We start from the raw sequence: 15,436 nt of genomic DNA on the forward strand, positions 1-15,436 counted from the left end.
AAACCGGTGCGCCTGGCACCTACTACCATACCCGTTCAAAGGCAGAGATATTCAAGGTCAGATTTTTTTATTTTTACAAATCTACCAGTAGGTGCCCTTTTTTGCAAGGCATTAGAAAACCTCCCTGGTCTTTGTGGTTGAATCTGTGTTTGAAAATCCCTGCTCGACTGAGACACCTTACAGATAATTGTATGTGTGGGGTACAGAGGTGAGGTAGTCATTCAAAAGTCATGTTTAACATTATTATTGCACACAGAGTGAGTCCATGCAAATTATTATGTGACTTGTTAGGCACATTTTTACTCCTGAACATATTTAGGCTTGCCATAACAAAGGGCTTGAATGCTTATCGACCATAAGATACCCAAAAGCCTTTTCTCCATCTTTGAATTGGCATAGCATGGGCATCTTATGGTGTGACATGGCAATGACACAAGATTATTAATATACTCGTGGCACACATGCCACAAATATTTACCATGCATTTTTACTGTTTAAAACTTATGTTCCCTCAAAGTTCACAGTAATAGGAAGAGAAAAGTTTATTTTCATTCTTTGAGCTGGCATAATATGGTATTATGGTGTGCCATGGTAATGACAATGGATTATTGATCTACCTTCTCCCACACATCTCACAAAATGTCTACCAGCCATTTTGACAGTGCCATCTTTGATTTAAGGCTCGTCAACATTCACTTTAATGGTAATAACTAGATTTTTTTTAAAATGTAAGGAACGTGGAGATAGTAAAATGTTGTTATTTTACAATCATTTACTTCAAATCTTTTTTATTTATTTAATGAAATACAAAGAAAACATAGAAAAACCTATCAAGCTGACTTATCTTGCTGTCAAACTGTGTGTGTGTCTGTATGTCATGACAGTAAACACATATAAACACAATTTAACATTTGCTAAGCAGAACCCTGTGTAGTTTACTGCAGCTTCTAGTCTATGCTCACTCTACTGGTGAATTAAAATGATAAGGTGTGAAAAGGAAAAAAAGCTTTGTTATCATTTAAGATTGAATAAGTGTGCTTCAAACTGTTTGCTTGGAATTATTTGCAGTTATCATCTCTATCTGTGCATATCTTCTCTATCTGTGCTACAACTCAATTTCCCCACCAGAAAACACACACAAATTCAGGAGGGGACTGAGGCATGGATAGCTTGACTGCCAGTGCCGGTTTAATGCAGGGACTTACCGGGGCAGAACCGCTAGGCCCAAGCCTGTGGGGGGACCAAGAGGCAAAAAATAATAATAATAATAATAATAAAGGAAATATATACTGTATACAGGGAATTCGGAAAGTATTCAGACCCTGTGACTTTTTCCACAATTTGTTACATTACAGCTTATTCTAAAATGTATTAAATATATTTGAATTCTGATGATAATGGCATCAACGGATAGGGCTGCCATGTTTCAAGCACTAAGTAAACTTTGCAATATTTTGTTTTTATGTGTTATTGCTTACATTATTAGCCCAGGAAATGTTTTGTGTTATTACATACAGCCAGGAAGAACTTTTGAATATCAGAGCGACGGTAACTCACCAGCATTACCAGCAATGCGACCAGGAATACGAATTTCCCAGAACCATTTGTATCCCCCAGGGCAATTAAACTGATCCCAGAGGCTGTTCCAAAACTTCGCCAGCAGAAAAGACAGACTCAGAGCTGACTTTTAGTCCGACTCAGGAGGCGGGCACACCACCAACAGCTTCCAAGTATATTACTCGCTAATGTTCAGTCTCTGGATAATAAAGTAGATGAGCTCAGGGCAAGGATTTCCTTCCAGAGAGCCATCATGGATTGTAACATACTCTCTCGGGATATACTGTCTGAGTCCGTTCAACCAGTTGGGTTCTCAGTTCATCGCACAGACAGGAATAAATATCTCTCTGGGAAGAAGAAGGCCAGGGGTGTATGTTTCATGATTAACTACACATGGTGTGATTGTGATACCATACAGGAACAAGTCCTATTGTTCACCTGACCTAGAATACCTCACAATCAAACTGGAAACCACATTTCCTGAGGCTGTATTATTATTATTGTAGCTGGGGATTTTAACACAGCAAATTTTAGGAAAACATTACCGAAGTTTTATCAACACATTGACAGTAGTACTATCGCTGCTAAAACACTCGACTACTGCCACTCCAACTTCCAGGATGCCTACAAGGCCCACCCCCGCCCTCCCTTAGACAAATCTGATCACGACTCGATGTTGCCTGACCAATCGGAATCCACGCTTGTTTTGATCACGTGAACTGGGATATGTCCCGGGTAGACTCCGAGAACAATATAGATGAATATACTGATATGGTGACTGAGTTTGTCAGGAAGTGGATAGGAGATGTTGTATCCACTGTGACTATTAAAACCTACCCTAACCAGAAACCATTGACAGAGGGCAGCATTCGGGCAAAACTGAAAGCGCAAGATATTGCAAGGTGACTGGGAATATGGCAGTGTAGTTATTTCCTCCGCAAGGCAATCAAACAGGCAAATAGTCAGTATAAAGACAAAGTGGAGTCGCAATTCAACGGCTCAGAAACAAGACTTATGTGGCAGGATCTACAGACATTCACAGACTACAAAGGGAAATCCAGCCACGTCGCGGACACCGACTTCTTGCTTCCGGACAAGCTAAACACCTTCTTTGCCCGCTTTGAGGATAACAGAGTGCCACCGACGCGGCCCACTACAAAGGACTGTGGGCTCTCCTTCTCCGTGGTCGACGTTAGTAAGAGATTTAAGCTTGTTAACCCTCGCAAGGCTGCCAGCCCTGACAGCATCTCTAGCCGAGTCCTCAGAGCATACGCAGACCAGCTGTCTGGAGTGTTTAAGGACATAGTCAATCTCTCCGTATCCCAGTCAGTTGTCCCCACATGCTTCAAGATGTCCACCATTGTTCCTGTACCCAAGAAAGCAAAGCTAACTGAACTAAATGACTATCGCCCCGTAGCACTCACTTCTGTCATCATGAGGTGCTTTGAGAGACTAGTCAAGGATCATATCACCTCCACCTTACCTGACAACCTAGACCCACTTTAATTTGCTTACTGCCCCAACAGATCCACAGACGATGCAATCGCCATCACACTGTACACTGCACTATCCTATCCGGACAAGAGGAATACCTATGTAAGAATGCTGTTCACTGACTACAGCTCAGCATTCAACACCATAGTACCCTCCAAAATCATCATTAAGCTCAAGGCCCTGGATCTGAACCCCGCCCTGTGTGACTGGGTCCTGGACTTCCTGACAAGCCGTCCCCAGGTGATGAAGGTAGGAAACAACATCTTCACTTTGCTGATCCTCAACACTGGGGCCCCACAAGGATGTGTCCTCAGCCCTCTCCTGTACTCGCTGTTCACCAATGACTGTGTGGCCACTCACGACTCCAACTCAATCATCAAGTTTGCAGACGACACAACAGTAGTAGGCCTGATTACCAACAATGACAAGACACCCTACAGGGAGGAGGTGAGGGCCCTGGAAGTGTGGTGCCAGGAAAACAACCTCTAACCCAACGTCAACAAAACAAAGGAGATGATTGTGGACTTCAGGAAACAGCAGAGGGAGAACCCTCCTATTCACATCAATGGGACAGCAGTGGAGAAGGTGGAAAGCTTCAAGTTCCTCAGTGTACACATCATTGACAAACTGAAATGGCCCACCCTCACAGACAGTGTGGTGAAGAAGGCGCCTCAGAGCCTCTGGAACCTCAGGAGGCAGAAGAAATTTGGCTTGTCACCTAAAACCTCACAAAATTTTACAGATGCACAATTGAGAGCATCCTGTCGGGCTGTATCACCGCCTGGTACGGCAACTGCACCGCCCGCAACCGCAGGGCTCTCCAGAGGGTAGTGCAGTCTGCCCAACGCATCATCGGGGACCAACTACCTGCCCTCCAGGACACCTACAGCACTTGTCACAGGAAAGCCAAAAATATCATCAAGGACAACAACCAACCGAGCCACTGCCTGTTCACTCCGCTATCATCCAGTAGGAGAAGTCAGGTGCATCAAAGCTGGGACCAAGAGTTGCTCAGGTGCATCAAAGCTGGGACCAAGAGACTGAAAAACAGCTTCTATCTCAAGGCCATCAGACTGTAATAGCCATCACTAGCACATTAGAGGCTGCTGCCCTATAGATAGAGTTGAAAACACTGGCCACTTTAATAATTGGAACACTAGTCACTTTAATAATGTTTACATATTTTGCATTACTCATCTCATACATACAGTGGGGCAAAAAAGTATTTAGTCAGCCACCAATTGTGCAAGTTCTCCCACTTAAAAAGATGAGAGAGGCCTGTAATTTTCATCATAGGTACACTTCAACTATGACAGACAAAATCCAGAGAGGAAAAAAATCCAGAAAATCACATTGTAAGATGTTTAATGAATTTATTTGCAAATTATGTTGCAAATTATGTTGGAAAATAAGTATTTGGTCAATAACAAAAGTTTATCTCAATACTTTGTTTTATACCCTTTGTTGGCAATGACAGAGGTCAAACGTTTTCTGTAAGTCTTCACAAGGTTTTCACACACTGTTGCTGGTATTTTGGCCCATTCCTCCATGCAGATCTCCTCTTGTTGCTGGGCAACACGGACTTTCAAGTCCCTCAAAAGATTTTCTATGGGGTTGAAATCTGGAGACTGGCTAGGCCACTCCAGGACCTTGAAATGCTTCTTACGAAGGCACTCCTTCATTGCCCGGGCGGTGTGTTTGGGATAATTGTCATGCTGAAAGACCCAGTCACGTTTCATCTTCAATGCCCTTGCTGATGGAAGGAGGTTTTCACTCAAAATCTCACGATACATGGCCCCATTCATTCTTTCCTTTACACGGATCAGTCGTCCTGGTCCCTTTGCAGAAAAACAGCCCCAAAGCATGATGTTTCCACCCCCATGCTTCACAGTAGGTATGCTGTTCTTTGGATGCAACTCAGCATTCTTTGTCCTCCAAACACGACGAGTTGAGTTTTTACCAAAAAGTTATATTTTGGTTTCATCTGACCATACGACATTCTCCCAATCTTCTTCTGGATCATCCAAATGCTCTCTAGCAAACTTCAGACGGGCCTGGACATGTACTGGCTTAAGCAGGGGGACACGTCTGGCACTGCAGGATTTGAGTGCTTGGCGGCGTAGTGTGTTACTGATGGTAGGCTTTGTTACTTTGGTCCCAGCTCTCTGCAGGTCATTCACTAGGTCCCCCCGTGTAGTTCTGGGATTTTTGCTCACCGTTCTTGTGATCATTTTGACCCAGCCTTGAGTCTTCTTGCGTATGATGCTACAAGCTTGGCACACCTGTATTTCGGTAGTTTCTCCCTTTCTTCTCTGTAGATCCACTAAAACTCTGTCATGTTGGATAAGGAGTGTCGCTGCACAGCTATTTTCAGGTCTCTCCAGGGATGTTCGATCGGGTTCAAGTCCGGGCTCTGGCGTGGCCACTCAAGGACATTCAGAGACTTGTCCCGAAGCCATTCCTGCGTTGTCTTGGCTGTATGCTTAGGGTTTTTGTCCAGTTGGAAAGAGAACCTTTGCCCCAGTCTCAGGTCCTGAGCGCTCTGGAGCAGGTTTTCATGAAGGATCTCTCTGTACTTTGCTCCAACGAAGGGCCATGTAAATAAGGTATTTCTGTTTTTTATTTGTACTAAATTATAAAAAATGTGAAATTCCACAAATTAACTTATAACAAGGCACATCTTTTAATTGAAATGCATTCCAGGTGACTACCTAATGAAGCTGGTTGAGAGTGCCAAGAGTGTGCAAAGCTGTCCTCAAGGCAAAGGGTGGCTACTTTGAATAATCTCAAATATATTTTGATTCGTTTAACACCTTTTTGGTTACTACATGATTCCATGTGTTATTTCATAGTTTTGATGTCTTCACTTCTATTCTGCAATGTAGAAAATAGTAAAAATAAAGAGAAACCCTGGAATGAGTAGGTGTGTCCAAAGTTTTGACTGTTACCCTATATATCACATCTGTTGCTTCATTGGCCCGTGCTATTGTTTGAATTCAATACCAGATTGATCTCAGTTTGTCATTGTCAGAGTAGCCACTCATTTCAGTCAATTGTGTGGTATAAAAACAAATCTGTATCTGGTGGGCTCACTTAACCACGGTAAAACAAATCCTACTGATGTAATAGTTTGCAGGCTTTTCGTCAGATGTGGCATACATGTTCTATAGGTCTTGAGGCAGAGCGCCTTGGAAACAAGCTGCAACACTTGGGAGATGGGCCACACCTCCGACAAGTGAGAAGTCAAGCTTGGGATAAGTGCAACACAATCGTCTTTACAACATTGCTTTTACTTTCTGCTTTCATCTCTCCTTTTTATACTCAGCATTGGTGGGTGCTTCTTATTGATACATGGATCTAAACTCTGATGTGTGAGTGGTTGTCTGAAGTAGGCTATAAAGATGCCACTGGTAAAGTTCCTATGCAATAGTTGCAGCTTTTCTCAGTTTCTAGGCTCAGGTTCTACCTGATCCTTCATCCCAACAAATGTCAACCTGCTCCTGGTGACTGTGAGCTACTCATCTAATGTCTGGCACACTATTGGAGGGATGCAACACCATTCTTCCATGATAAATTCCATGATTTGGTGTTTTGTTGATGGAAAACTCTGTTTCAGTCGCCACTCCAGAATCTCCCAAAGCTATTCAATTGGGTTGAGATCTGGTGATTGACTGACACATACGTTAAACCCCCTACGTTCCTTTGAGACCCCTTTTTCAAAGTCACTTAGCGCTCTTCTTCTAGCCATGGTAGTAGCCAAAACAATCAGTATATGGGTATTTTTACACATTACCCTAAGCAGAGGTGGAAAAAGTACTCAATTGTCATACTTGAGTAAAAGTAAAGATAAATTAATATAAAATGACTCAAGTAAAAGTGAAAGTAACCCAGTAAAATACTACTTGAGTAAAAGTCTAAAAGTATCTGGTTTTAAATTGACTTAAGTACAAATGGTGGAAAAAGTACTAAATTGTCACACTTGAATAAAAGTAAATGCTATACATCCAAATCCTTACAATAATATTTTATAATAATAGTTTTTTTTTGACAGCCAGTTAGTGAAGTAAACGTTGTCAAAAATATAAATAGTAAAGTACAGATACCCCAAAAACAACATATTTAGCACTTTCCAGTAATTTTACATAAGTACTTTATACCACCGACCCTAAGCATGATGGGATGTTAATTGTTTAATTTACTCAGGAACCGCACCTGCTTTCAACAAACTTTGTATCCCTAATTCACTCAACTGTATCCTTTATTTTGGGAGTTACCTGTCGCGTCAGTGATCTCTAGTGGCAAAACGATTTAATGCAACTAATCCGAGAAAAACAACACCAATGTAAATTCTGATGACAGAACTTCGATGTATAAGTTTACCCCAACATACTGTTTCTTTCCCCATCGGGCTTGTGTATATTACTTGGTAGGAGTTTATAATGTCTATATAAGATAATGTCTTGACAAATACAAACAAAATACCTTTCACTGGTGGACAGAGTGGTATACTAGCAAGCAGGATCAATGAGTTAGTCAGCAAACTTGCCTAAATATACGTTTTATTCTTTTGAAAGATAAGCTTGAAATGGGCATAGTCTAATTGACTCAACAACCAAAAACACATATATACGTTTAGATGTATTAATGAACCAGAAAATCTGGTTGTTTCTCAAAGTTAGCTGGATAACTCATTGATCCTGATTTGTTGTATACCCCTCTGGATAGTATTAAAAACAGAAAACAGGGTAGACTTCTTAATTGCATTAATTTAATTTGCCAATGAAAAAAAATGTTACAATCAGAAATGCATCTGGTGATACTGGTAACCTTGCATTTGTGACATGACAAGACAAATTTGTATAGCTGTGAATGATGCATCAGGGAGCCTGTGCTCAGTGAGAGCTTTCTCAGACAGAGGGCAGGCTGGGAAAAATGTTAGACCACCAGTTCACAAAGTGCACCCTCATCTTCTCATGGACGTAGTTCTTGTTCATGTGGGCATTGATCTCCAGGTATTTTTGCCCAGAGGTGGTGTATGCAGGCCAGGTCACAGGCACCTTCGACTTCCAGTTGTTGGGGACATAATGGTGAGAACATTAGATATATTATAGTTTTCGTGAGGATAACATCCCTTATACAGTAATCCCATCCAGTGGGGGAGACAAAAACATGATTGCGTTGCAGCTCTTTTTTACCCAGTCCTGGCGAAGTTGGTCCAGTAGGCAATCAAGTATCTGGAGACGTCACGGTGGCTGGGCCAGTATGCCAGGGGTGTTGTGAAGGGCTTGCCGAACACATACTGCAGGTCATCAGCATGGTCAGCCTCCATCCAGCTGGGGTAAGGTTGGACTATCCCGGCCATGCGGCTGGGCTCCGAAAAGAGGTAGGAGTAGGTGCGTGCAGATCTGGAGTAGGGCAAGGACAGGAGAAATTACTAGATATCAGATATGTAATGCTAGGGTGGGAAACAAACTGGGTGAGAAGGGCTGTGCTACAGTAACAATGAGGAAGACTCACTGGGCATTAGAGGCATGCAGGTAGAGAGCAACCTGGGTAGGAACCAGGAAGATGTAGTCAGTTTCGATCATAACAACGGTCTTCTTGATTGTCTTCTGGCTCATCTCCCCAGTCAGCCGTGTACTCTGCGAAAGCGTTTTTTGTAGCGGCGTCTCCCTTCTCAGTCAAAGAACTCAAGAGCAGTTTCACGTCTGACCTGTAGTGAGAAAGAGGAAGAGAGATGCACTATATATACAAAAGTATGTGGACACCCCTTCATATTACTGAATTTGGCCATTTCAGCCACACTAGTTGCTGACAGGTGTATAAAATCGAGCACAAAAACATTTGCAGTAGAATGACCTTACTCAGTGACTTTCATTGTGGCACAGTTACAGGATGCCACCTTTCCAACTAGTCAGTTCATCAAAATGTATGCCCTGCTAGAGCTGCACCGTTCAACTGTAAGTGCTGTTATTGTGAAGTGGAAACGTCTAAGAGCAACAACGGCTCAGCCTCGAAGTGGTAGGCCACACAATCTCACAGAACAGGACAGCCGACTGCTGTAGTGCATGGTGCGTAAAAACGATCTGTCCTCAGTTGCAACACATACTACAGAGTTCCAAACTGCCTCTGGAAGTAACGTCAGCACAAGAACTGTTTATCGGGAGCTTCATGAAATGTGTTTCCATGGCCAAGCGTCGGCTAGAGCGGTGTGGAGCTCGCCGCCATTGGACTCTGGAGCAGCAGAAACGTGTGATGAATCACGCTTCACCATCTGGCAGTCCAACAGATGAATCTGGGTTTGGCAGATGCCAGGAGAACGCTACCTGCCCGAATGCATAGTGTCAACTGTAAAGTTTGGTGAAAGAGGAATAACGGTCTGGGCTGTTTTTCATGGTTTGGGCTAGGCCCCTAATTTCCAGTGAAGGGAAATTGTAATACTACATTTAAAAAATGACATACTAGAAGATTCTGTGCTTCCAACTTGGTGGCAACAGTTTGGGGAAGGCTCTTTCCTGTTTCAGCATGACAATGCCCCCATGCACAAAGCGAAGTCCATACAGAACTGGGTTGTCGAGATTGGTGTGAAAGTACTTGACTGGCATTTACTGGAGGCTGTTAAAGCAGCAAAGGGGAGACCAACTCCATATTAATGCCTATGATTTTGGAATGAGATGTTCGACGAGCTGGTCATGTAGTGAATCTCTATATTGTTTTATGTCCTACGGGATTCGTGAAGAGATATGACGAGTTAACCGGGAAAGTGACCCTGTCAGGTAGCCTTCATTCATACATAGCTAATGCGATGCTGTGCAATATTCCTTATTTTTTAACACTTTTTTTCTCTTTCCTCCATTGATTTAGTCATCCTAATTTTGGCCATCCTACAAGGGTAAAAACATCAATGACTTTTGAACGGATGATGGTAGAAACATGAGGTTTGGACCATTGGTTTTCTTAAAGGAGTTTCTACAAAATTGACACATTATTTTACCCATTGGTCAAAATATGCATTTTTGATTGGATACCCTAGAGATAAGGCCCAACAGATATATCAACCCCTTCTGAATCTCACTGTGTTAGGGACCTGGCTGAACTGATAACCTGTCCTTTATTATTTGATTCTACTTCTACTTGTTGGACTCAGTTGGTTCTGTAAAATCTGCAGTCCCATTTAAGCTACACCATGCACATGGCCAACACCGAACAGAGTGCCATCTTCCTCCCAGGTAACCAATCAGCCCTCTTCCTCCCAGGTAAATAATGTCCGGGCCAGTGAAGAGGTTGGGCATCCATGCTGTTGACCCCAGCGAGATGGTCGCTGTCAACGGCATTGTGGAAAAGGTTGCCTGGGTGATCTGGCAGGAAGTCCCCATCGATCACAGGGGAGAGGACCAGGTTGTCTACCATGGGGGCTAGAAAAGGCAGGCAGAGACAGACATACCTCTTGATGCTCTCAGCAGGACATGGTCATCACCAAATGACTGTGTAAAATGGTGGGCTGAGGAGACGTGAGCATCAGGCTAATGCTCATCTATACAGGTATCATTACAGGCATCAATGCATACAAATCACATCCTCCTCAGTGTCTTTCTCACAGCGTGCCACAGCCCCGTACATTAATCTCAGTGGATACTCACTGGAGGGAGAAGCACCCAGGGCCGTGGTACCGGCCAGAGTGAGAACATTAGCGTCAATAAGTTTCAGGCAGGCCATCATCTGATCATCCTTGGGGCAGCCCACCATTTCTCAGCAACCTAAAGAGACAGAAAGGGGGATGAGACATCCCTTTAACAGTGTTAAGAAACATATTCTATTTTTTTACTTGAATAAAAGTGACTCCAAAATTACACAATACATTATTTACCATTAATTTCTATTGGACACAAAATAATCTGAAACGCAACACCACTCTGGGAGATTGCCTTTTGTTATGGGGAGAGAGTGTCTGTGTGGAGGTAAAGTACATTTAAACTCAAATTAGTACATTGCATTTGCTACATTATCATTTGCTATCCTACTGTGGACAGAGGACCCAAGCCGAATGGCATATCTGTACCTATCTTTGCTTACAATCATAACAGGAGAACCCTGCTTAATGCTTACACATATCTAACTATCTAAAAAGTTCAACGTTAAAAAAGGTCTGAAATACAAGTGTTTTCCATCAACCTTTTTAGACACAGGACACAGAGTTCTCCGAGGTCTCAGGAACTTGTGACAAACAGCTGACTATGTAGCGTACAGGACATCATGGTCCAAAATAAATCTCACTGTTCTCATTGTTAAATGTATCACCACCCTACCAACTAACTTCATAGACACAACAGTTAATAGAAACTAGACACAATTAACGTATGCTTTATGGCAGGAAGACACTGAATAATCATGACATTTTAATGAAGAGTTTATAACATTGAGACTGAAGAAACATCATTCTACTAGACTTTCTTTGTATTTTGACATCACTATCTTTGCCCTGAGAGCTCTGTATTAGAACTGTTACTCTCCTTTTTTAGTCCCACACCTGGAAGCTGGAACTAACAGCGCCGGCAGACTCCCCGAAGATGGTGAGGTTGTTGGGGTCTCCTCCGAAGGCACGGATGTTCCTGTTTACCCAAGCAATGGCAGCGTAATGGTCCCACAAACCATAGTTACCTGACATGGAAGACAGCTCTGTGAGCAAGCAGCAGTACTCTACATACTATTTTCCAGTGGGCAGATTCTGAGTGTCAGGGCCGACTCCAGACATAAGCGGTCTCCAAATCCACTGGCTCCAGGTCATCTATAAGTCTTTGCTAGGTAAAGCCCCCCTTATCTCAGCTCATTGGTCACCATAGCAACACCCACCCGTTGCACACGCTCCATCGGGTATATTTCAAAGGTCATCCCCAAAGCCAACACTTCCTTTGGCCGCCTCTCCTTCCAGTTCTCTGCTGCCAATGACTGGAACGAATTGCAAAAATCACTGAAGCTGGAGACTTACAACTCCCTCTCTAACTTTAAGCACCAGCTGCCAGAGCAGCTTACCAATTACTGTACACAACCAATCTGTAAATAGCACACCCAACTACCTCATCCCCATATTGTTATTTATCTCTTCCTATTTTGCACAGTATCTCTACTTGCACATCATCATACCTTTTTATTTGGGCATTTTTATTGTTCAGAAATGTGGTGGGTACTCTCTTCGTTCGCTGGACTTTATCCTGCTAACTGTTCCAAATGTCCGAACTGAACTTGGTAAAAGGGTTTTTATGTACTTTGCGCCATCGTCTTGGAAAGCCTTACAAAATACTTTTAAACTGGAAGAACTTGTCCCGATTGGTATTTTTAAATCACTGATAAATGATCTTGAGACTGATTCCCTGACCTGTCAATGTTTTTAATTGGCTGTTTTTGATTTTGTTATACTCTTGTGAATTCTATGGTTTTTACTAGATTACTTGTAGTTTTTCATGTTGTTTGTCTGTAATTTTTGTAATGACTTGGTGCTGCCTATCTTGGCCAGGACGCTCTTGAAAAATAGATTTTAAATCTCAATGAGCCCTTCCTGGTTAAATAAAGGTTAAAAAACAAATTATCTGCACATCTATCACTCCAGTGTTAATGCTAAATTGTAATTATTTAGCCTCTATGGCCTATTTATTTTCTTACCTACGTAATCTTCTACATTTGCACACACTGTACATAGATTTTTCTATTGTGTTATTGACTGTATGTTTGTTTATGTGTAACTCAGTGTTGTTTTTGTCGCACTGCTCTGCTTTGCTTTATCTTGGCCAGGTCGCAGTTGTAAATGAGAACTTGTTTTCAACTGGACTACCTGGTTAAATAAAGGTGAAATAAAATAAATAAATAAATAAAATTGATATGTAGATGAAAGACAAGGGCTGACGCCTTATTATCTGGTGTCCTACTCTAGTGACAGGTAAAGACACAGGCACAGGTGTAGGATCTTAATTTGAGCCAGTTTGCTTAAGCAGGAAAATAATCGTGCAGCAACAGCAAATGTAAATTCTTATGTGGATTATAGTCAATGGACATTTTCGTTGAGGTTTATACAATTTTCAAAAGAGAAAATCAAGTCTGAAATTTCAACGTGGAAATTACAAACTTGAGAAGCTTTTTTAACCTCAAATGGATTACAAGATTAAGTTCACTACAACTGGGTGATCAAATTAAGATCCTACATTTGTACATTATACATACCGCTGCTGCCCTGAGGGACCCATATGTTCAGGTAGAGGCAGTCCTCTTGGCCACGGGTGTCTGACTGGAGCAGGTTCAGCTGCATACACCTCGGTTTGAACTTAGTGGCCTTGAGAACACCTGGAAGGAGACACAGGGAGAAGCAGTCAGTCAACTGAGATGAGTGTTAGTAAGAGTACGGTCTGATACATGCCTGTCCAATATTTATTTTACAATCTGCTTCAGTATTACTACATTGTTTTGTACAAGTAATATGATATTTCTTGCTGAATGGATAGACATCTGAGGCATTTTGTTTTTTGGTACCCACCATCCCATCCAGGGTGACGCTTGGGCTTCTCAAACTTGCCGGGCTTGTCAGCAAAGGGGATTCCTTTGAAGACGTCCATGGTGTGGAACAGTCCATCAGAATTGATGTTCTTCCCCTGCACCATGCCTCCCTCAGTGTACACCACTCCAAGCTACACATCCACACCCAAAGGGCAGATAGTAACTCATTAAACATTCAGTCATATGTGCATGTGTAAAGTGTGAAACTGTTTTTATAATAGGCACCAATCTATTCAGTGATGCTGTTTTATGGATGTAGTGTCATTGTTTTTTGTTGTTTATTAGTACGAACTGTTGCAAAAAAGATGTTCAGCTGTTGAATTCACACTGCTTGTCAACCCATTGCTGATAAACATGTGAAAAAACCTGCAGCGTGAGTACAAACGCAGGAGATGTTCTTAACTCTGATGTTTTAAGCCTTTGTGTTTTACTATTGTTTACCTTCTCAGTATAAACTATTTTATACTTAGTAGACCTTTTTTGTCCAACTACATTTCTATAGTATCTTCTTCACCTCAACGAGCTGATCAAAACCACAGATAGTAAGAAAAAACATGGCTACATTAAAACAGCTACATTAACAAATATGATATGTGGAAATGTGTTTTACTAAAAAAGCTAATTTGATAAAAAATCAAATGATCAAAACCAAATCAACTAAAATGGACTTACAGTGGCAGCAGAGGAGGACCCCAGGAACAGGGCAGCAGAAACCAAAATCCCCAGCGTCTTCATAACGGTCATCCAAAGACACCTGTCAGCACACATTTTATACAGGAGGAGGCCCCTCCCATCTCTCTAGCCATATTACACCATCACAGAGCATGTTCTGTTCCAGACAGAGTTTCACAATGTCCATAAAGGCGCGTGCAGATTAGGTTCTTACAGCTTGTAGCAGAACTCGACGAAGCGAAAGTGAACATCTGTGCTCGCTAGTGCAGAGCAATTAGTGCTTTTTGAGTTTGTTTTCGGTTCGATTAAGAAAAAGTTAGCACGGTTTTCGATTTCAAACCTTTTGAATTATTTTTATTAAATGCACTATGCATTATGTGAGTTAACAATCATTTATTCACATTACTTTAAATGACTTCACTTTAATAACATATTTCAGTTGTGTATATTACATTTAATTGAATTGTATTAATATTATTTCATTCTCATTTACTCAGTGTTTATGCTGCAGGCATTTATTTATATGTGGCATTGTGGCATTGCACCACGGGAAAATTATTGCCGCCGCGGCAAAGTAAATATGGAACATAAAAAAATATTTCTGCAGAGGTGCACATTGAAGATGCTAGAACAGCTCTCATTTACTCAGTATTATCTGTAATTATGGCAGCATCCACATTAATGTAGAAGTGTTTAGAAACATATTACATTCTTAACTTGAATAAAAGTGACTCCAAAATTACACAACACATTATTTACCATTAATTTCTATTGGGCACAAAATAATATGAAACACAACCAAAATAAACAGTAAATGCATCCAAAAAGCTTGACATAATCATTGTGTACTAGGAATATGGGATCATTTCAAATCCAGAGCCAAAACAATGAAAAAAGTTGTCACTCTCCCAATACTTTTGGAGCTCACTGTATTTACCTAGTCAGCTTGTTGTTGTGTGTTTTATGCAAGATTATGATTAGATCTCTCCAGAGATGTTCGACCAGGTTCAAGTCCGGGCTCTGGCTGGACCATTCAAGGACATTCAGAGACTTGTGCCGAAGCCACTCCTGCATTGTCATGGCTGTGTGCTTAGGGTCGTTGTCTTGCTGGAAAGTGAACCTTTGCCCCAGTCTGAGGTCCTGAGCACTCTGGAGCAGATTTTCATCAAAG

General features: G+C 41.8%; 1 pseudogene; it reads right to left on the bottom strand.

Moving 5' to 3' along the window:
• Window positions 1-7,884: 7,884 nt before the first annotated feature.
• On the bottom strand, window positions 7,885-14,421 carry LOC139388176 (bile salt-activated lipase-like; annotated as a pseudogene).
• Window positions 14,422-15,436: the final 1,015 nt, after the last annotated feature.

This window comes from Oncorhynchus clarkii, chromosome 29, assembly GCF_045791955.1.
Source record: "Oncorhynchus clarkii lewisi isolate Uvic-CL-2024 chromosome 29, UVic_Ocla_1.0, whole genome shotgun sequence".
In the NCBI taxonomy this organism is placed as follows: Eukaryota; Metazoa; Chordata; class Actinopteri; order Salmoniformes; family Salmonidae; genus Oncorhynchus; species Oncorhynchus clarkii.